This window comes from Palaemon carinicauda, chromosome 28 (genome assembly GCF_036898095.1).
Source record: "Palaemon carinicauda isolate YSFRI2023 chromosome 28, ASM3689809v2, whole genome shotgun sequence".
Lineage (NCBI taxonomy): Eukaryota > Metazoa > Arthropoda > Malacostraca > Decapoda > Palaemonidae > Palaemon > Palaemon carinicauda.
In genome coordinates, this window is record NC_090752.1 from 50,798,692 (window position 1) to 50,821,191 (window position 22,500).

The following is a 22,500-nucleotide window of genomic DNA, read 5'->3' on the forward strand; positions in this document are numbered from 1 at the left end:
GAAGATAGGAACTCACTACAAAGAGATCTAAACAAAATATATGAATGGGCGGAGATAAATAGGATGGTATTTAACTCCGATAAATTCGAATCAATAAATTATGGAAACAGAGAAGGAATGGTGTATGCATACAAGGGACCTAATAATGAGACAATCACAAACAAGGAAGCAATTAAAGACCTTGGTGTAATTTTAAATAGGAATATGTTATGGACCGACCAAATAGCAACACTGTTGGCTAAATGTAAAGCAAAAATGGGAATGTTATTCAGACACTTTAAAACAAGAAAAGCTGAACACATGATAATGCTTTACAAAACTTATGTGCGTAGTACACTCGAGTACTGCAATGTGATATGGTACCCACACTACCAAAAGGATATTGCGCAAATAGAGAGTGTACAAAGGTCCTATACTGCTAGAATAGAAGAAGTTAAAGACCTTGACTACTGGGAAAGACTGCAATTTTTAAAACTATACAGTCTAGAAAGGAGAAGAGAACGCTACATGATAATACAAGCATGGAAGCAAATAGAAGGAATTGCTGAAAACATCATGGAGCTTAAAATATCAGAAAGAGCAAGCCGAGGTAGATTAATAGTGCCAAAAAGCATTCCAGGTAAACTGAGAAAGGTGCACAGGACATTAATCCACTACGCACCAGCATCGATAATGCAGCGACTATTTAATGTGCTGCCAGCTCATCTAAGAAACATATCAGGAGTGAGCGTAGATGTGTTTAAGAATCAGCTCGATAAATACCTAAGATGCATCCCAGACCATCCAAGACTGGAAGATGCAAAATACACCGGAAGATGCATTAGCAACTCTCTGGTGGATATACGAGGTGCCTCACACTGAGGGACCTGGGGGAACCCAAACAAAAAATAAGGCATAAGGTAAGGCTCTCTCATCCAATGGATCAATTAGGTGTTTATTTGTCCTTGACCCTGGACGGAAACCACTCTGTTCAGCTCACGAGTCAGAAGAAGAAAGGAGGTCTTTTTTTTCTTAGTTTCAACACATTTAAAGGCCACTCATGAATAGCAGAGTCAAGGGACATTGACAGTGCCCGAGAGACTGACCATATATGCATATAATCAGAGCCTAAGCACCTCAACAACCAAGCCGGGTCCAGGGAGGGGCAGGCAATGGATGCTGATGACTTAGAAGGTAGACCTAAACCCCCCCTAAACCCCCATCTCTTGCTCACAAGGATGGTGAGGTTCCAGAGTCTACAAAAAACTATCGAGAATGAGGAGTACTCGAACCCCAATCCGGAATAACGCCAGCCAGGAAAGTTTCCAATAGGCTACTTAGCTGACTTAAAAATGGCTGAAAAATAAAATTAATAACCTTGATTGAACTATCAATTAAAAACATTGGCTATTTTTCCTCAACATCAAACATACTGAAACATTGTATTCGAACATCTCATCTTCCAATTACTATATTGACATCAGTTTTATTGATCCAGAAAATAGAATGCCTCCCCAACTAATAAATAAATAAATAAAGAAGTAAATAAATAAATAAATAAAGTATAAATTAGATAATAAACGACTAGTAATCATAAATTCTTTGAGAAAAAAAATAGCAAAAACTATCATGATTCGCAACATTTGATTTCTTCTAAGCATTCTCGAATTATATTTCCAAAATTGATTTATAATATCAATTATATGAATTTGTTTAATATCTAAACTGCAGCACAATTAAAATGAGTAAAATTGTATGGGAAAAAATAACATTTCCTAATACGATATACCATATAATGTACATGGGGATTAACATATTGAAAGGGTTTGCGTATCGCCATGATCATCAAATGTGTACTAGTCAAAGATACCCCTACAAGATTGGTTTGCTGTGAGCGATCAGACAAAAATCTCCCACCATCGCCAATCCCCACTGAACAGCGAGGTGATGAAAACTGGCAAAAATCATAGATAATTGACATATCTGATGCCTTTGCCCTACAGTGGACAAAATGCGGCTGCATTTTTTATGTTCTTAGCAGTGCTCTCTCTCTCTCTCTCTCTCTCTCTCTCTCTCTCTCTCTCTCTCTCTCTCTCTCTCTCTCTCTCTCTCTCTCTCTCTCTGTGGATCACCACGATCACTATAGACGTATTAGTCAGAGACACCCATACTGGGTTGGTTTGCTGTGAGAGATCAGACGAAAATCTCCCACAACACTAATCCGCACTGGCCAGCGTGGTGATGAAAACTAGCCAAACCCCAGCCAGGAATTGACATGTCTGAGGCCTTTGTCTTGCATAGACTAGAAACGAGTGCATGTTGTTGTTGTTGTTGTTGTTGTTGTTGTAAATGGAACTATCAATTAATAATTACTTCACAATTTCCGTTAATGGTAATTTTAGATATCGAAAAGAGCCTCCGTTTCTCATCTGGTCGCTGCATCAGTCAATCCAAAGCTAATTTCCATCGATCGTTAACAAGGAGACAAGACCTTGTTTCCAATCGCCTTTGACAGAAGACAGCGAAGCCTTCCAACACATCGGGGCTGAATTGATAATCAAGCAGCATGAGAAGAGACACTAACCCCCCCCCCCCTCCCTCTCTCTCTCTCTCTCTCTCTCTCTCTCTCTCTCTCTCTCTCTCTCTCTCTCTCTCTCTCTCTCTCTCTCTCTCTCTCTCAGGAGGGTGGAAACAACTCGTAATTCTCCTACATCATAAATGCGAGAACTGGTCATCAAACATCTCTGTCTTTGTCAAGATGAAGATTTAATCATTTTTGTTATGTTTTGCATTGGAAACAAGATTGGTAAACCCATTACCTTCGAAAAAGGTGCACACTTTTATAAATTCCATAACCCTTCAATCGATGAACAGCCACAATTATAATATAAAAGGTATATATATATACATATATATATATACATATATATATATATATATATATATATATATATAGATATATATATATATATATATAGATATATATATATATATATATACATAGATATATATATATATATATATATATATACATAGATATATATATATATATATATATATATATATATATACATAGATATATATATATATATATATATATATATATATACATATACATATATATATATATATATATATATATATATATATATATATATATATATATATATATATCATATCATGGGAGAGGCAAAAAGAGTAGGCATACCCGGGTAAGAGGGTGTGTGTGTACATGTGCATGTGTGTGCATATCTATCTAAATATTTATCGTCATTTTCTAAGGGTTGCGTAAACTACTTTAGTAATGATATATTTACTTATGGATATATTACCTCCGAAATAACTTAATATTCACTAAATAACCAAACAAGGGAGCCATGCCCGAATGACCAAAGGAATCAAGGTTCCCTTTATGAGATGTCCTGATCAAAGACAAAAGTCGAAACTGAACACGGAAGTTAATGATGATTGTAATGGAAGCTTTTGCTCTCATGTTTACGAGCCTCGTTGGGACCCACTGCTGCTCACACCAAGACCCTAAGTTAAATTATAAGTTCTAAGAACAAAGTTAGATTTTAAGTTCCATGATCCAAGTTACATTGTAAGTTCCAGCAACCAAGATATATCTCGATTTCTATTAACCAAGCTAGATTATAAGTTCCAGGAACCAAGTTAGATTTTACGTTCCTGGAACCAAGTTACATTGTAAGTTCCAGGAACCCGGTTAGGTTATAAGTTCCAGAAACCAAGTTAGATCATAAGCTGCAGGAACTAAGTTACATTGTAAGTTCCAGCAACCAAGATATATTTCGATTTCTATTAACCAAGCTAGATTATAAGTTCCAGGAACCAAGTTAGATTTTACGTTCCTGGAACCAAGTTACATTGTAAGTTCCAGGAACCCGGTTAGGTTATAAGTTCCAGAAACCAAGTTAGATCATAAGCTGCAGGAACTAAGTTAGATTATAAATTTCAGGAACCAAGTAAGATTATAAGTTCCAGGAACCAAGTTAGAATATAGTTCCAGGAACCAAAATAGATCATAAGTTCCAGGAACTAAGTTAGAATATATGTTCCAGAAGCCAAAGTAGATCATAAGTTCCAGGAACCCAGTTAGAATATAAGTTTGAGGAACCAGCTAAGATAAAAATTCAAGGAGCCAAGATAGATTATAAGTTCCAGGAACAGGGTTAGCTTATAAGTTCCAGGAACCAAGTTAGATTATAAGTTCAGAAAACCAAGTTAGAATATATATTCCAGGAACTAAGTTAGGTTATAAGTTCCAGGAACAAAGTTAGTTTATAAGTTTCAGGAACCAAGTTAGATCATAAGTTCCAGGAATCAAGTTAGATTATAAGTTCCAGGAACCACGTAAGATTATAAGTTCCAAGAGCCAAGTTAGAATATAAGTTCCATAAACCAAGTTAGATAAAAGTTCCAGGAACCTAGATAGATTATAAGTTCCATAAACTGCGTTAGATTATAGGTTCCAGGAACCGCGTTTTAATTTGGTTTCATTTTCATTGTGGATACATCCCCTGTTCCTATCTCGTCTGTCTGTAAAGATTGCCTTGCCTTATGCAAGACACGGGCTCTTGCGTTGGCAACCGGTAAAGATCAAATGCTGCATTTATCTCTGGTCCAGATTTCGTAAGCAAGAGGCTTTTGACCCTCCCTTTCATATATTAATTAAGATTCAATTAAACCATTTCAAAGGTCATTGCGTTTCAGATCAGGTTTGATGGCAGTTTCGTAACGAGAAAATGGCGGAAATGACAGAATTACAAAATATCACTCTTAAGGGTCATCTTGTCAAAGGACTTCAGAAGCAAAGGAGTTGACAAAGGGATAATGACAGACGCAGACGACAAAGGAATGAAGAGAATTAAGGTACAAATAATTATTTTCTTTTCACACTGGACTATTTTTCGCTGTTGGAGCCCTTGGGTTTATAGCATTCTTGCTTTTCCAACTGGGATTGTAGATTAGCTAATAATAATAATAATAATAATAATAATAATAATAATAATAATACCAAGTCCACCATTAGCGTCTTTTGTCACAACTTGGGTGTTAGAATGTGAAATAAAAAAGAATAAATATAATTGCATACCGAATACCCAAGGTATAACAAAAATTGAAAGTGAAGAAAGCAAGGGAAACGCATGTAACTGTGGTATGCTGGGAATGGGAAGTTTAAATAATATTTCAGTAACATAACATCAATTTAATTCAGTGCACAGTAAACATATACATATAAAGTAAACATAATACATAAAATAATACACAAATATAAAGATAATATAACTGTCCTAATACTGGACAACACACTGGTGAGATAAGGGGATTAAGAGGTGCAGGTTACAAAATACTTAGCCGAAAAAGCCGACCAGCAGAGAAGTTCACAAAAACGATACAAAGACGAGACACAATACAGGTGAGGGAGGCAGACTTGTAGCAGTGGGTAGCAGTAATGAGATGCCTGTGACTACCGATCCAGCTCAGACCCTGTATATATACAGGCCAGAAGCAGTCACGGCGTATCCTGATTGGCTTACGTTGAGGTGGGAGCAAGCAATCCCACTTGCGACTGCTAATTAGAAGAAGTGACAAGTGCTCAAGCAATTAACAAACAACCTGCTTGTTGTACAGGGAAGGCAGGCGGGGGGAAGGAGAATGGTGGCCGTGACATCCCCCCACCGAAGACCTCCGAAGTGGGACATGAAGGAGGTTAACCTGTTGGAGCACGAGATAAGGTGTCCGCAATGATGTTGTCTGATCCCTTGATGTGGTGAATTTCGAGATGGTATTCTTGAAGAGTAAGTGCCCAGCGAAGAATCTTCTGATTGGTTAGTTTGGATTTCTGGATGAAGGCTAACGGGTTGTGGTCGGTGAATATTTTGATTGGACATGAAGCAGACTGTAGGTAACATTTGAACTTGTTAACGGCCAGAATCAGGGACAAGGCTTCCTTCTCGATGGTTGAGTAACCCACCTGGTGACTCTTCAATTTGGCAGAGAAGAAAGCCACAGGGTGCAGAATGGTGGAGGATGGATCTGGTTGCAACAGCACTGCCCCAACTCCAATTCCACTCGCGTCAACCAGCAGGTGGAAGGGCCGCAGATAATCAGGTACCTTTAGTACTGGTTCAGAAGCCAAGAAGTTCTTGATGTGGGTAAAAGAAGTCTGGCACGCTGGAGTCCACTTGAAAGGCTGAGCAGGGCTAGTCAGAGTGGTGAGGGGTGCCGCCACAGTCGAGAAGTTGCTGCAGAATCGACGGTAATACCCCGCCATCCCGAGGAACCTCATCACCTCCTTTCGTGTCGTGGGTGTAGGGAAGGAAAGGATCGCCTCCACGTTGGCTTCTTTTAGGCGCACAGTACCGCTTCCCACTACATGACCCAAGTAGGTCACGGTGCCACGACCAAACACAGACTTCTGGAGGTTAATGACGAGTCCTGCGTCCTCCAACCGTTGGAACAGTCCACTCAAACGCACCACGTGCTCGTTCCAGTTGGTCGCCACCACCACCACATCGTCCAAGTAGGCATGAACTCCTGGTAGGTCTCGGATGACTGAGTTAATGAGTCTCTGGAATGTGGCAGGAGCATTAGTAAGTCCAAAAGCCATTACCTGATATTCATAGAGCCCAAATGGGGTAATAAAGGCAGAAAGGGCCTGGGCTCTTTGGGTTAACTGCACCTGATAATAACCCTTCAGTAAGTCTATTGTAGAAATGAAAGAGGCATTTCCTACTGTATCTAGCAGTGTTTCAATGAGTGGCAATGGGTAGGCATCCCGGACAGTGACGTTGTTTAATTTACGGAAATCTGTACACATCCGGTAAGTTTGATTAGGTTTAGGAACGAAGATACAGGGTGAAGCCCAGGGAGACTGACTAGGTACGGCTAGATTATGATCAAGAAGATACTGTACTTCTTGTTTGAGGATTTCAGTCTTGACAGGGTTAAGGTGATAAGGACGTTGTCTAATGGGAGGTTGGTTTGGATCTTTTAATTGAATGTCATGTTTAAGAATATTGCAAGAGCCTGGATGTTCTGAGGTAATAGTTGGAAATTGTTTTAGCAAGTGAATTATCTGCTGTTTTTGACAAGGGTTAAGCCCACAAAAATACTCATCAGACTGAAGCAATAGTTCTTGATTCAATGAGGCACTGGTAGGCAAGGGAAAGTCAATGGATTGGGTGCCTTCGTTTTCCTCGGACAAAGTCACTGCCACAGGAGCTACATCATCATTAATGGTTACAAGAGTCACCGGCAAACTGCTGGTACCCTCCTCTGGTGGTCTGGAAAGGTAGGACTTTATCAGATTAATATGTACCAACTGCTGTTTTTTACGTCGGTCTGGGGTTTCAAGAACATAGTTAAGTGGTCCCAGCCGTTCTTTAATTTTATATGGCCCTAAAAACCTCTTTTGCATTGGGCTCCCTGTTATAGGTAGAAAAGCCAAAACCAAATCCCCTGGATTAAATGTTCTACTTTTCGTTTTCTTGTCATACTGGGCTTTATATTTGCCTTGGAGCCGGGACAAGTGGGACTTAGAAAACTTACGTACTTCCTGTAATTTACTTTGTAGATTTTTAACATAAGCATTTACATTAGTGTGACTGTCTGACTGGGGCATGAACCACTGATCTTTCAATATTTTTAAGGGTCCCCTTATGGGTCGCCCATATAACAACTCAAAAGGTGAGAAACCCATAGATTCGTGATTGGCTTCCCGAATAGAAAAAAGTAACCAATCTAAGTTAGTGTCCCAACTTGCTCCAGTCTCCAGGCAGTATTTTCGCAGCATGGATTTTAGGGTCTGGTGGTACCTTTCCAGACACCCCTGCGATTGTGGATGGTAGGCTGAGGAGACAACATGTTTGATTCCCAGTTCAGTAAGGACCTGTTGAAAGAGAGCACTCGTAAAGTTAGTACCTTGATCGGATTGGATCTGACAGGGGATTCCTTTAGAGGTGAACATAGATAACAAAGGTGCAATTACAGACTTGGCAGTGATGGATTTAAGGGGGAATGCCTCAGGATAACGGGTGGTCACATCGACTACAGTTAAAAGATATTCGTTTCCTTTCTTTGTCCTAGGTAGGGGGCCGACACAATCAATGATTATTTTAGTGAAAGGCTCTTCTTTGATAGAAATTGTCTTGAGGGGAGCCTTGGGAATGTTTTGATTAGGCTTACCCGCTACCTGGCAAATGTGACAGGTCCGCACGAAACTGGAAATGTCCTTACGCATCCCCGGCCAGTAAAAATGTTCCAATACTTTGAGATAAGTCTTCCTGATACCTAGATGTCCTGCAAAACCATCATAAGCTAATTTGATGACACTATTCCGAACCGATGTAGGAAGGACTATTTGATGGGTTTCTGGCCAGGACTGCAATTTATTGTGGGTAGGTGGTCTGTATGCTCTCATTAAAACTCCATCTTCAAAATAAAAGCATGGAGTGGTGTCTATATCTGTTTTGTCGGTAGCTGTGTGAAGGACATGAGAAAGAGTGTGATCCTGCTGTTGTGCCTGAATGAGTTCTGCTTTGTTCATGGCCCTGTTTATCAGATCATCCTTCCCAAAGGATGGAGGAGTAGTAGGTAAAGATGGAGTTAAGGATGAAGAATTAGCGGAGGGAGCAGTTAAGACCTTACTTTGAGACCGGGTGACAGCACAGGCAGGGAAAAGGTGGGGAAATCTTTCATCCAGATCATGTGTAGGACTAACAGGTAAAGGTTGGTCTACTGTCTCCACTGGAGGAACTGTTAGGGTACCTGCGAGATCATTACCCAGTAGAAACTGAATTCCGAGTACAGGCAAGGAGTCTTGACGTATGGCTACTTTAACAGGGGAGGATAGAAGGTCACATTCAAGATAAATTTCTGCTAGGGGATAAGACGTTTGACAAGTTAGATCAAACAGTAAAACTTTTTCACCGGTGTAAGAATCAGAAATGTTCGGAATGACATTGGATAATAGAATGGACTGGGCTGCACCCGTGTCTCTAAGTATAGTAATAGGGTACTTATGATCACCCTTACATATCGACACAAATCCTTGAGAGATAAAAGGGTCAAAGAGAGAGAGATTAGGACCAGGCACATTTGAGGCTGTTATTGGCTTAGAAGAAGTGACTGTGTGTTTGGTGTTAGAACTTTTGGACACTTTACACCCAGGATGACGACACTCTTGGATCATATGCCCGAGTTTCTTACAATAATTACAGGTTACTGGCTGGGGAGCAGGACGTGAACTGTTGCCTCCTAAACCTCGCCCCACTCCTGCAAGGTGTTCACCAGAGGGGGGTCTCACACTGGGGCTCTGCCTACGAGCTCCACTCCCCCACGTGTCTATCATCAACGCCTGAGCATCCACTAACTCCGCTGCTCGGATCAGCTCCTTCTCACCCCTTTCCTCCACATATCTCACCAAGTGGAAGGGAAGCTTATTCTTCCACTCCTCCAAGACAACAGCATTAACTAGTTCTGAAAATGTTGTTACATTAATAGCCTCAAGCCACTTTTTACACTGTCTCAATTTATCAGTGGCAAATTCAACATAAGTTTGGGTATGGGACTTGGTTAAGGATCTGAATTTCAGTCGGTAGCCGTCAGGAGTAAGAGCATAGGCATACAAGACCTGTTTCTTAACAAAATCATAATCCTCAGGCCTATCTAAACTGTTATATACCCTAAGATCCTTTCCTGTTAATTTTGGAGTTAGGATGGTAAGCCATTCATCCTTTGGCCATTCTTGTTTGTTAGCAATAATCTCGAAAGTTTTAAAGTACCCATCAACATCATCTTCAGAAAAACCAGGAAGGAGGGAGGACATGTTACCTACATTTAATTTTAACTGTTTTTCCTGTATTTCTAGTACCTTTTCTTTGTTTTTTTCTGTTATGTCCACCTCTTTAGATTTTAACTCTAACTCTCTTTCTAGCTTCTCCTTTTCTAATGCAAGCCTTTCTCTTTCTAGTTTGAATCTTTCTCTTTGAATTTCGATTTCTCTTTCGTTTTCTACTTCTAATCTGAGTTTTTCTCTTTCTTTTTCGCTTTCTAACAATTCTCTTTGCATTTGTAATCGATAGTCTAATTTTAATTTCTCCAGTTCTAAGGGATTGACTTCAGTAAATCGCTGATAAGGCCTAACAGGTGACAGAACGGGAGGCGAGCGGTAACCCGCTGGTTCAACCTGAGCGTCAGGTAACACCGAACTCGCCGGGGTTAAAGTATCTATGGCGACTGCCGCAAGTACCCCTTGGCTGACTAACTCTTCAACCACCACATTCTTAATCATAGTCTTATTTAGCTTATAGTGAATTTCAATGCCATAATGATGGGCAATTTGTTTCCAATCATCTTTTCTGAGAGGTCCTGCTAACTTATCCGAAGATGGATTAGCAACAAAGTCATCTAGGTTAAACGACATGGTTAATTATTAATAGTAAACAATAAAAAGAATACAGGGAAAGAATCAAATGAAATTATTGAACTAGCTGTAACTAGCACTCGATAGACAAGGACGGCCGGGTCGTAAAACAGAAACAGCCCTTCGATAACTAGACAGACCCTCATTAATGTCTCGTTATACCCTTAGTCCTATGCCCAAGATTATTGTTCGTGTGAGACTGAGACAAACTCAAGTTTGTATAAACGATACTTGAAAAGGATACTTGATAAGGATTCATAGATGGAGTGTTCGCGTCTGAGTCACCGACAATCACACACCGCGTAAAGATACTTGAATAAGATTTTTAATGATACTGGAAAAACATGAGAGGCTTGGGAAAAAAATGGACACTCCGATACTTGGAACGATAAATGATACTTGATATAAAGATACACAAACAATAATGATCCGTACACACGGAATGGAGGAGCGAAAGTAAGCACTTATTAGCTAACCCTAACGCTGATAAAGTTTACTAGTGAGGGCTGTGAACACTTTAAACTGAGTAAACTCTATGACTGCTACTTACTGCACTTGATCTAACATGTGTGGTGTGGCGGTACAAAGTGCAATACCAAACGAGTTTTACTGTAAGAATTTAAACTGCACATACCAACACTCGTCTTTGTTTACAATAAAAAAAACACTTCACTTATCAGATACAAGAAACACATTAAAGCACTGAACAAAATCAAAGCACTGTCACTGTAAAAGAAAGTGATTAATGATTAACAGGACACAAGGGAGTAACAAATAACTGATAACGATCACCAACTTAGCAATTACGTCCTGGCAAGGTCGCCACTTGTCACAACTTGGGTGTTAGAATGTGAAATAAAAAAGAATAAATATAATTGCATACCGAATACCCAAGGTATAACAAAAATTGAAAGTGAAGAAAGCAAGGGAAACGCATGTAACTGTGGTATGCTGGGAATGGGAAGTTTAAATAATATTTCAGTAACATAACATCAATTTAATTCAGTGCACAGTAAACATATACATATAAAGTAAACATAATACACAAAATAATACACAAATATAAAGATAATATAACTGTCCTAATACTGGACAACACACTGGTGAGATAAGGGGATTAAGAGGTGCAGGTTACAAAATACTTAGCCGAAAAAGCCGACCAGCAGAGAAGTTCACAAAAACGATACAAAGACGAGACACAATACAGGTGAGGGAGGCAGACTTGTAGCAGTGGGTAGCAGTAATGAGATGCCTGTGACTACCGATCCAGCTCAGACCCTGTATATATACAGGCCAGAAGCAGTCACGGCGTATCCTGATTGGCTTACGTTGAGGTGGGAGCAAGCAATCCCACTTGCGACTGCTAATTAGAAGAAGTGACAAGTGCTCAAGCAATTAACAAACAACCTGCTTGTTGTACAGGGAAGGCAGGCGGGGGGAAGGAGAATGGTGGCCGTGACACTTTGTAATCAGGTCTCGAAGACAGGATGAAAATACAGGTTGAGTGGTTAGCGTCTATTTCCCGGAACTGGTGCCAGAGAGGACAATTGGTACAAAGGTTCAAACGCCACTCAAGAATGGCAAAGGTAAGGGACAGTGACAATGCCCTACCTAACGGGACAAAGCCCTAGAGACTGACCATATATACATATGATCAGCACAAGAGATCCCTCTCCACTCAAGCTAGGACCAGGGAGGGCCAGACAATGGCTGCTTATGACTCATCGAGTAGATCTATAGGATCCCACGATCCTTAGCTCACAAAGATGGTGAGGTTGCAGACACTACAAGAACTTAAAAGAGTTTGAGCGTAACTTGAATCCCAGACCGGTAATCGCGAGGCAGACACGTTCCCAATAGGCCACCACAACCATATGTAAAAAGTGAAAAGACATTGAATTGCATGGAACGGAGATAAAGTAGAAAGCTAAAAAGTAGTGAAAACTAGGGCTCAAAAAGACGCTACAAAACAAGTAGATTCATTGCGAAGTCACCAACTCGAGAGTCAGTTGCCCTCATTAACCTTTCATACCTTTCGTTTCCAGGATGCAAAATTACTTAATTTCTTCAGTATTTAATTAATCATATAACCTGTTCCTTTACAAGTGGCGAGTTCGCCCATGCTAAAAGGGATATGTTCATAGACAAACTTACCTTGCATGACCTGATGTGCTTTGGGCAGCTTTGCGCTTCTCGGTCTCTACACCCTAAAAATAGAAAGCAAATTATAATTTTTATTACAATGAATCAACTTTATGTAAATGGAAATATCTTAATGACAAGAAAGGGTTAACGAAAGATAAGTAAATAACTGATACCAGAACCAAAATACAGTTTCAATATCCCTTTGTGTGCTCCTTTCCTCAACACACCTTAGGTCAACTACAGATAACTTAAACTCGTCCTTTATTTGGACCACTAACCTCCATAATTAACCTAATTTCCATCTGCCTCCCTTAGCAACCATTTCCTCCACTGTCAACATCACGGGCAGTTAAATTCTCCCAGGCAAATTACAGCTATTTCTGTCCTGAAATGTTACAAACTCTCCCAAATGACTTAATTGGTCGTTAATTAGAAGAGGATGGAAGGGGAGAATGGTCCCCTATATGAGGAACAAAGACCAGAGAGAAACGTGTGATCCAAATGCAGAGAAAATAAGAGCTAAAAGGAGAGATAGAGGATAACTAATGTCTTCTATCCACGTTTCCTTTCATATAATTCCCTCACGAGTCTTTGAATTATTAATCTCAATTTTCATTTAATTTCATATTTTTCCCTTTCAGATTCTCTTTATTTTCATACGTGTCATTCTATGCTTTGTGAGCTCAATCATCAAATCTTTTATGTGTGAATGGTGAGGAAAAGAAGGAAAGGATTTATCATGAAAATGAAGAACCATTTAGTAAAGAAAAATATTTCTCCTTATTTTACACTTCAACTTTAATAAGATAGAATAATCAAACAAAAATAAATTGATTATTATCATAACAATACTTGTAAATAGCAGTAGTAATAATAATTAACAAATAAATAATGGCAGTCATGGTAGTAGTTGCACCTATAATAATGATAGTAGTTGAAACATTAATTACGTTATCTGCATGTACTGTCTTTATCACTCTCTCACTAAAGTTTTACTAAATGGAGCCTTTTTTACTGTTGGCCAAAGTTCCTTCCACTGTGGTTTACTTTCTCTTCTGCAAAATTCCCTCCAATATTCTTTCCTTCAGAACACATCACATTGATAGAGATCACCACCGTCCAATTATCATTTCCAAAAAACACCGAAAAGGTAAACGCTATATTTAATTCTCCGCTTTTGACAACTTTTTCTTACCTCTTTGATCGTCCCGTAAGGGGAGACATGATTTGACATCTCGTGATATAATAACCATCAATTTCCTGATATCATCATCAGCATCAGCCATAACTAGCCCACTGCAAAGGCCTCAGACACGTACTTACATTTGCGTCTTTCTATGCCAGTCTATACCAACAAACTTTCCTCGTTCGTCAATCCATTGTCTTCTCTTACTATCCCTATTCCTTTTACGATCTCTAGAGATCCATTCTCTTATTCTGAATGTCCTTCTATTATCTGTGATTCTCATTACATGCCTTGCCCATGTTCATTTCTTTTTCTTTCAAGTTATTGGAATATCCTCTACTTTAATTTCCTCTCTTATCCATGTTGCTCTTATTCTGTCTCTTAGTGTTATTGCCATCATTTTTCTTTCCATAGCTCTTTGAGTTGGAACTAGCTTAGGATCTAAAGGTTTAGTAAGGGTCCAAGTTTCTGGTGCATGAGTTAATACTGGTAAGACCATCTGATTATATATTTTTCTTTTTACAGAAAGTGGCATTTTACTCTTCATAATCTCATTTTGTTTACCAAAAGCTCTACATCCCATGATTGTCCTTCTTTCCATTTCGGTCTCGTGTCTTGGGAAAACACTTAATGTCTGTTCTAAGTACGTATATTGATTAACAATCTCTAGAGGTCCGTCCATAACTATTATTTGTTGTCTCTGCATTTCCATTGAACATTATCTTAGATTTACTCATATTCATTTTCAGTCCTACATTTCTGCTTTCTTTATTCAAACCTTTTATCCTCTTTTGTAATTCCTCCCATGATCACTAAACAAAGCTATGTCATCTGCAAATCTCAAGTTGCCAAAGGTATTCCCCATTCATAAAAATTCCTAACTTATTATTCTATGGATTAAAACACTGAGTGAGCAGAACAATTAAAAGGTCCTGTGAAGGCCAGCAAAGGACACATGACTTCGATGTCCTTTCTCATGAAATGTCCTTATTGAATGTCCTTTCGTATGAAATATCCTATATGAATGCCCTTTCTTATGAAATGTCCTAATTGAATATCCTTTCTCATGAAATGTCCTTATTGAATGTCCTTTCGTATGAAATGTCCTATTTGATTCCGAATCAGAATAAGACCAAAGGGTTAAATTCTCCCTTTAGGAGGAGTCTAGATCAAAGGGAGAGTCGAAACGGAATACGGAAGTAACTGCTGGATATATTGCAACCGCTCACGGCCTTCCTAGGTTAGATTCGCTAGTCTCATTGTGACCCCTTGCCACTCACACTAATGTCCCAAGTTTGGCTGCAAGTTCTAGAAACTTTGGATAAATTAGTTGAGGATATGTTACTCTTTATATATCTTCCTATGTCCATTTTACATGAAAGATCTCTTTTAATGTTGTTACTATTCTTAAAATATTCTATTTTAATTGTTCATTACTTCACATACAACTTATTTGTTTCCTTATTTCCTTTAATTGTTCATTACTTTTCAAATACTTCATTATTTCCCTCTCCTCACTGGGCTATATTGCCCTGTTGGAGCTCTTGGGCTTATAGCCCCTACTTTCTCACTAGGGTTATAGCTTAGCTCGTAATAATAATAATAATAATGATGATAATAATAATAATAATAATAATAATAATAATAATAATAATAATAATAATAATCGCATTTTAAGACATTCTCTAAACATTTCAAGTTGTGTCTGTATTATACAAATAGTACATTTCCTTCAAGAAATTTATTGAGCAGTTAGATACAAAATTACAAAATCATTTCATTCCCTTTTTGCTGTAGGTAAATGTAGAAGTGTTTCAAGACCTTTCATAAACATTTCAATGTAAAAGCTCTCTTAAGCCTTTCCTGGTGCATCTACGTATACAATTGTTTCAAGACATGTCATAAAAACTTTCATTCAGAACTCACTACTCTCTTCCTTTTACCAAATCATCCAGCATCCACTTTTTGAACAAATAGCTATCATAATTTTTTCTAATTTGCACTGCATCAACTTTGTAGTTTTTTTCTCCGATTACTTTTTGTATGACAGATACAGGTGTTATGAATTCGAATCCATCACACCTGACCAACTGGTAATTTTTAACATCACCCAGAGCAACGATGATGCATTTATTTTCTTTAAAGGTTTAAATGTCGTTTATGAATGGCAGAGGCAACGGACAGTAACAATGCCCTAGCTAGCAGGATATTGTCCTAAAGCTGAGCATACATTCATATGATCAGTGGCCATGGCCCCTAACACCTCAAGCTAGGACCAGGGAGGGCCAGGCAATGTCTGCTGATGACTGAGCACCCCCTAGCACCCCATCCTTACCTCACAAGGATGGTGAGGTTGCAGTCACTAAAAGAAACTACCAAGCTTGAGCGGGACTCGAACTCCAGTCCAGCTAGATGGCAGGCAGGGGAATTTCCAATATGCTACCACGACTCTTATCCCAGCAGTTAACAAGAATGTGATGATTGTGATTAAAACAGCCCAAAGAATAGGAGGCCTACCTACCATTCAGGGACTATTTTCGATAACAAGAGTGTTTAAAACCTTTGACTACGGATTCATTTATCTCCGTCCCTATCTATTAATAATTACATACAAAGCATTATTGAAACAGAAAAAAGTAATATTCAAATGATCTTAATAAATTTAATCAAAATAATTTCAATAATAATTCTGAAAATAATAATCTTAATGATTATAATTTCATTAATAATATAGATTTCAATAATAATATCAGTTTATAATAATATGGATATTAATCTTAACAATAATAATTCTAGCAATTTTAAAAATAATAATAATTTTAATAATTTCAAATGTCTTTAAGCTTCACCAATTCAACATCATAAACATAACATTATTTCGTGTGAATTAAGACGACTTATTCAAGACAAAAACTTCCATCCCACCATAATCCGTTTCATGCATTTGTGATCAATGGTCTTTTCATAATAAAAAAAATATTACTACAACGCTGCTTTAATTAACTGCCATAATTACGTGATTTTAATAGCAATAACAGTCTCTGCTCCATTGACCTAATTGTTTGTAACCTTTTGACCTCGGATTTTGACCTCAGATATCGCCGTGATTATAAATTTCATTTAGAGGTTGAATCTGCGATTACCTCTCTCTCTCTCTCTCTCTCTCTCTCTCTCTCTCTCTCTCTCTCTCTCTCTCTCTCTCTCTCTCTCTCTCTCTGGTTTCCGGAGATCTGTCACTGTCATTTTTCATTCTCGAGTCGAGGGTAAAAATACATTATTCTTGGATGGAATAAATGGTGGCTTTATTTTAAGGTTTGAATAAGTTGGCTGCTATTATTAGGTATTATAACATTATGCCTGCACGCCAATCATGCATAATAGGACACACACACAAACACACACACACACATACATACATACATACATATATATGTATATATATATATATATATATATATATATATATATATATATATATATACATACATACAAATATATAATGTATGTATGTATGTATGTATATATGATTACAAATACACAAAAACTAACATATGTATATAAATAAATATATGTATGTATGTAGGTATATATGTATATATACGTATATATTTATATATATATATACATATATATATATATATATATATATATATATATATATATATATATATATATATATATATATATATATATATATATATATATATATATATATATGTATGTATACATTCATATATACATATATATAAGCATTTATGTCTTTAAAAAATAAAACGCGCACACACACGCAAACCCACACACACACTCATTTACTGTATATATATATATATACATATATATATATATATATATATATATATATATATATATATAAACTCACATATGTTTTAAATATATATATATATATATATATATATATATATGTATATATATATATATATATATATATATATATATATATATATATATATATATATATATATATGTATACATTTATATATTCATATATATACATATATATAAGCATTTATTTCTATACAAAAATACAAGCGCTCACACACACACTCACACACACACACACACACACATATATATATATATATATATATATATATATATATATATATATATATATATATACATACACATACATATTAGCCACGCGAAAAGGTGAAAAGACTTGATTGGAGTTCGCAGTTTCGTCTTATTGGTGACATCGTCGGAATCACAATGAGAATATATATACAGGGATATCATATATATATATACAGGAGAATGGGTGTCTAAGGGATCCCATTCTCCTGGATAAATACGATATCCCTGTATATCTATTTTCACAGTGAGTCCGTTCATGTCACTAATAAGACGAAACTGCTAACTCCAATCAAGTCTTTTCACATTTCCTTTACTGACTATAATACAGATTTTCTTCTCATCCCGTACCAACTTTCGTGAGTTCTATTCATACATACGCATGCGCACACACATACACACGCATATATATATAAAATATATATATATATATATATATATATATATATATATATATATATATATATATATATATATATATATATCATATTCCATGTTGGAGCCCTTGGGCTTAAAGTATCTTGCTTTTCAAACTACAGTTACTACTTATTAATAATAATAATAATAATAATAATAATAATAATAATAATAATAATAATAATAATAACTATGCAGAGGGGGTGGCACCAAAAATGTACAGCCTTCCAGTTTCTCAGTCAGTCTTTACAGGAGACCGTGCTTTAAAAATAGCGTTTCTAAAAACCCCAGTAGATACTGACACCATCCATAGATTGGTGGACTGGTGGTAGGTAGGGCCGAAGAGTTTCATGACCTAAATGTGACCTAAGCGCTGCATTGCACAACTTACGCACATACATTGACCCATTGCACCAAGAAATTGTGGGTGGTAGGATCTTTGTTTGCATAAAGTCTTTGAGAAAAAAATATCTCTCTCTCTCTCTCTCTCTCTCTCTCTCTCTCTCTCTCTCTCTCTCTCTCTCTCTCTCTCTCTCATGAGCATATGTGGTCGCCGCTATCCTTTACCCTCTAATAATTCTGTAATGGTTTTCACGCCCTTCCTAAAAGCCCCATAACATATGTTAATCTCTGATAGGTTATGACTGTCTATATTTGGCAAAGGGTATGTATGTATGTATGTATTCACCCATGTCTACTTCCTAGTTTATTCATTTTTTTGTATGCTTTTGGGCAACTTCACACAAAAACTAATCCACCGTTTTTGACCAAAATTGGTAGTCGTGTTGGGTATGACCCAAGGATAAAGTACATCATAGTACAAGTATGCAGCAGTGCTTTAAAAAAAAAAAAACTCCGCAATTTTAAGTAACTGGCAAATATTTTGTTAGTTTAATTTTTGTTTGTGAAAAACATTAAGAAACAAAAACTACAGAAGCAATTTCAACAATGCTTGGTGGACATGTGGGTTATGACCCAAGGACAAATGCATTAGATTTTGAAGAAAATATATCGAAGTACAAGTACGCAGTGGAGTTAAGAGTGAAATAAAACTGCTTGGCGTGGCAAAAGCATACTCTCTACTGAGTGCCCCTATTGTTTTTCTTCGTTTTTGAACCATAGAACTGTATTCGAATTTTCATTTCCCTACAAACACCATTTTCTATACAGAGTCATAGATTATTATTGGCTGGCTAGTACAGTGGTTACGTGCTGCTTAGCATTCGTATAGCGCCAGATCGATCCCTGCCCTGGGACCATTAGTTTCAGCTGATAACTGGGGAGGCCATTGCTGTGGTTGAGCTTGATGGCTGAAATTCTGGTGATCATCTATCCCTAAAGTGAAACTGAAACCACACACCTTTAACCTTTAAATTTCTCAGTGGGTGCATGGCTAGCACCTTAATCAGCTGTTTATAGACTTGACCCTTCCCGGGGTCATCAATTCCCTCTTAACTGTGTTAAGACCTCGTTATGTGGATATGCATTATTATTGTTTAAAGATTTAAAGACCCCTTTAAAGTAACTCGACCCTGTCTGATTCTTTATTGATAAATTCCAAATACTGCAATTTCCAAGTGTTGTATTCAAGTAGGGTCATCCATTAACCCTGCAACACCCGAAACACAAAGGACGCCTGAAGGGCCAATGGCTACTCGTAGCACGACTGTGTTCCAAAAGGAACACAGCCACACCATCTACAGACGTCTCTTCATTTAACGACAGAGCATTTTGCAATCAAGTTGCAAATGCATCGCAACAACAGAAGAGTTAAAGAACGTGGGTTTTGCTTTTCATTTCATAAAGGAATCAATTCCTTTTTATAGCTCATATCACCACAAAGTTTATTATTGTTATTGTTGTTCTTGTTAATAATAATAATAATATTATTATTATTATTATTATTATTATTATTATTATTATTAACATTATTATTATTATTATTATTATTATTATCATTATTAATTATTATTATTATTATTATTATTAATAATATTATTGTTTTCAGTTGTTGTTGTTGTTGTTGTTGTTGTTAATAATAATAATAATAATAATAATGATAATAATAATAATAATAATATTACTTGCTAAGCTACAACCCTAGTTGGAAAAGCAGGATGCTATTAGCCCAAGGGCTCCAACAGGAAAAATAGCCCAGTGAAGAAAGGAAATAAGGATATAAACTACAGGAGAAGTTTAAGAATAATAACAACATTAAAATAATTCTTTCATATAAAAATATAAAAACTTCAAAATAACAAGAGGAAGAGAAACAAGATAGAATAGTGTGCCCGAGTGTACCCTCAAGCAAGAGAACTCTAACCAAAGATTTTATATACAATGTAATGTAATATCCATACACTATGTATGTACATTTGTTATACATAGTAATCATTGACCACTGCATAAAAGAAAAAACTAACAAAATTACATCATATGAGAGCAATTTTAAATCAAATAATAACAGAGTTATACAAAAATATCAAAAGATATTGTCTCAAATACATTTGACAGATTTTTAATGATGTCAAAACATTAATAGATTTGATACAATCAACCGAATCTATTTACAAAACTGTAAACGCATTTCCCGGTTCCAATTGAAAGCTAATGGGGTCAATATTTGTTAATATGTATTACAAAGGACATATTTCAGGCCAATTCATGAATGGCAAATGAAATCTGCTCTGTCCACATAAAACAGAGTATCCAATCATCGGAAGGTCATAAGGCCCTAGTGGGAATCCCGTGTTTGTTCCTCAGGACACACAAAGAAATTTTTTTTTTTTTTTTTTTTTTTGCACAGTGTATCTGTTGTCAGACGACTGTTGCAGGTCGCAGTCAGACACAATAGAATATAAAGACTCATAACAGATGTGTGTGTGATTAGGCACCTGTTTAAATCAGTTCAAAAAAGGATAGAAAGAATTCTTCACATACTCTCCGTAAGATCAGGATGATGAACTTAGTAAGGGAGTTATTTTCTTCCCTTTTAGTACCTTTGTTTATCGCAAGATATAATAATAATAATAATAATAATAATAATAATAATAATAATAATAATAATAATAATAATATTATTATTATTATTATTATTATTATTATTATTATTATTATTATTACTTGATAAGCTATAACCCTAGGTGAAAAAGCAGGATGCTATAAGTCCAGGGGCCTCAACAGGGAAAATAGCCAAGTGAGGAAAGAAAACCAGGAACACAGGAATATTCCAAGAACAGTAACAACATTAAAATAAATATTTCCCATACAAACTATATATATATATATATATATATATATATATATATATATATATATATATATATATATATATATATATATATATATATATATATATATATATATATATATATATATATATGTATGTATATATATACACACACACACATATATATATATATATATATATATATATATATATATATATATACATACATACATACATATGCCAAGGCACTTCCCCAACTTTTTGGGAGTAGCCGACATCAAACAAAAGAAACAAAAAAGGGGGTCTCTCTCTCTCTCTCTCTCTCTCTCTCTCTCTCTCTCTCTCTCTCTCTCTCTCTCTCTCTCTCTCTCTCTCTATATATATATATATATATATATATATATATATATATATATATATATATATATACAACCAGACACTTGTTCTTTACTATATAGGGGAGATGCTGCCTCAAAAACAGAATAAAAGGAACTGAAAATAGAGAAACCCAGTGTACCCCCCCCCCAACCCACCCATCCACAATATACAGCAGAGGAAATAAAACTATCAAGGAACTTAACCAAAATAAAATTACGACTTCTGGAAATTCAGAAGCGAAAAGTATTTTCCATATTTTGAAAAGGCGACGGAAATGGGACACAATAGAGTGTCAGAGGTGGGAAGGGGCGTAAAGAAAGGACCCCTCTGCCATTCTTACGGAATAAATATACCGAAGTGGCTTTTATTTGTAACGAAAGGCTCTCTCTATTCATCTAGCAGTTCTGAAAGAAATATGCTGATATGGACTTAAATCATTTCATGTATTAGACGAATCTATTCATCTTTTCATAGACATTCAAATTAGATTTTACTCCCAAACTAAATTTGTATAATGAGCCTCTCTAGAACAGCTTGAATTCATAAATTTAGCATTATCACGCCAATTCGAGGTATTCTGTTTTTTACAGTTTATATTAGTTTTTATATACTTATCATCATAATCAT

At 36.4% G+C, this 22,500-nt stretch overlaps 1 long non-coding RNA gene across 2 annotated transcripts in view; it reads right to left on the minus strand.

The window, feature by feature from the left end:
- LOC137622027 (uncharacterized) overlaps positions 1-22,500 on the minus strand; it is a 184,474-nt gene that overhangs the window by 43,925 nt on the left and 118,049 nt on the right. For both annotated transcript variants that reach the window (XR_011040330.1, XR_011040329.1), the window contains exon 3: positions 12,581-12,633. This is a non-coding gene — a long non-coding RNA (uncharacterized lncRNA). The remainder of the gene's footprint in view (positions 1-12,580; positions 12,634-22,500) is intronic.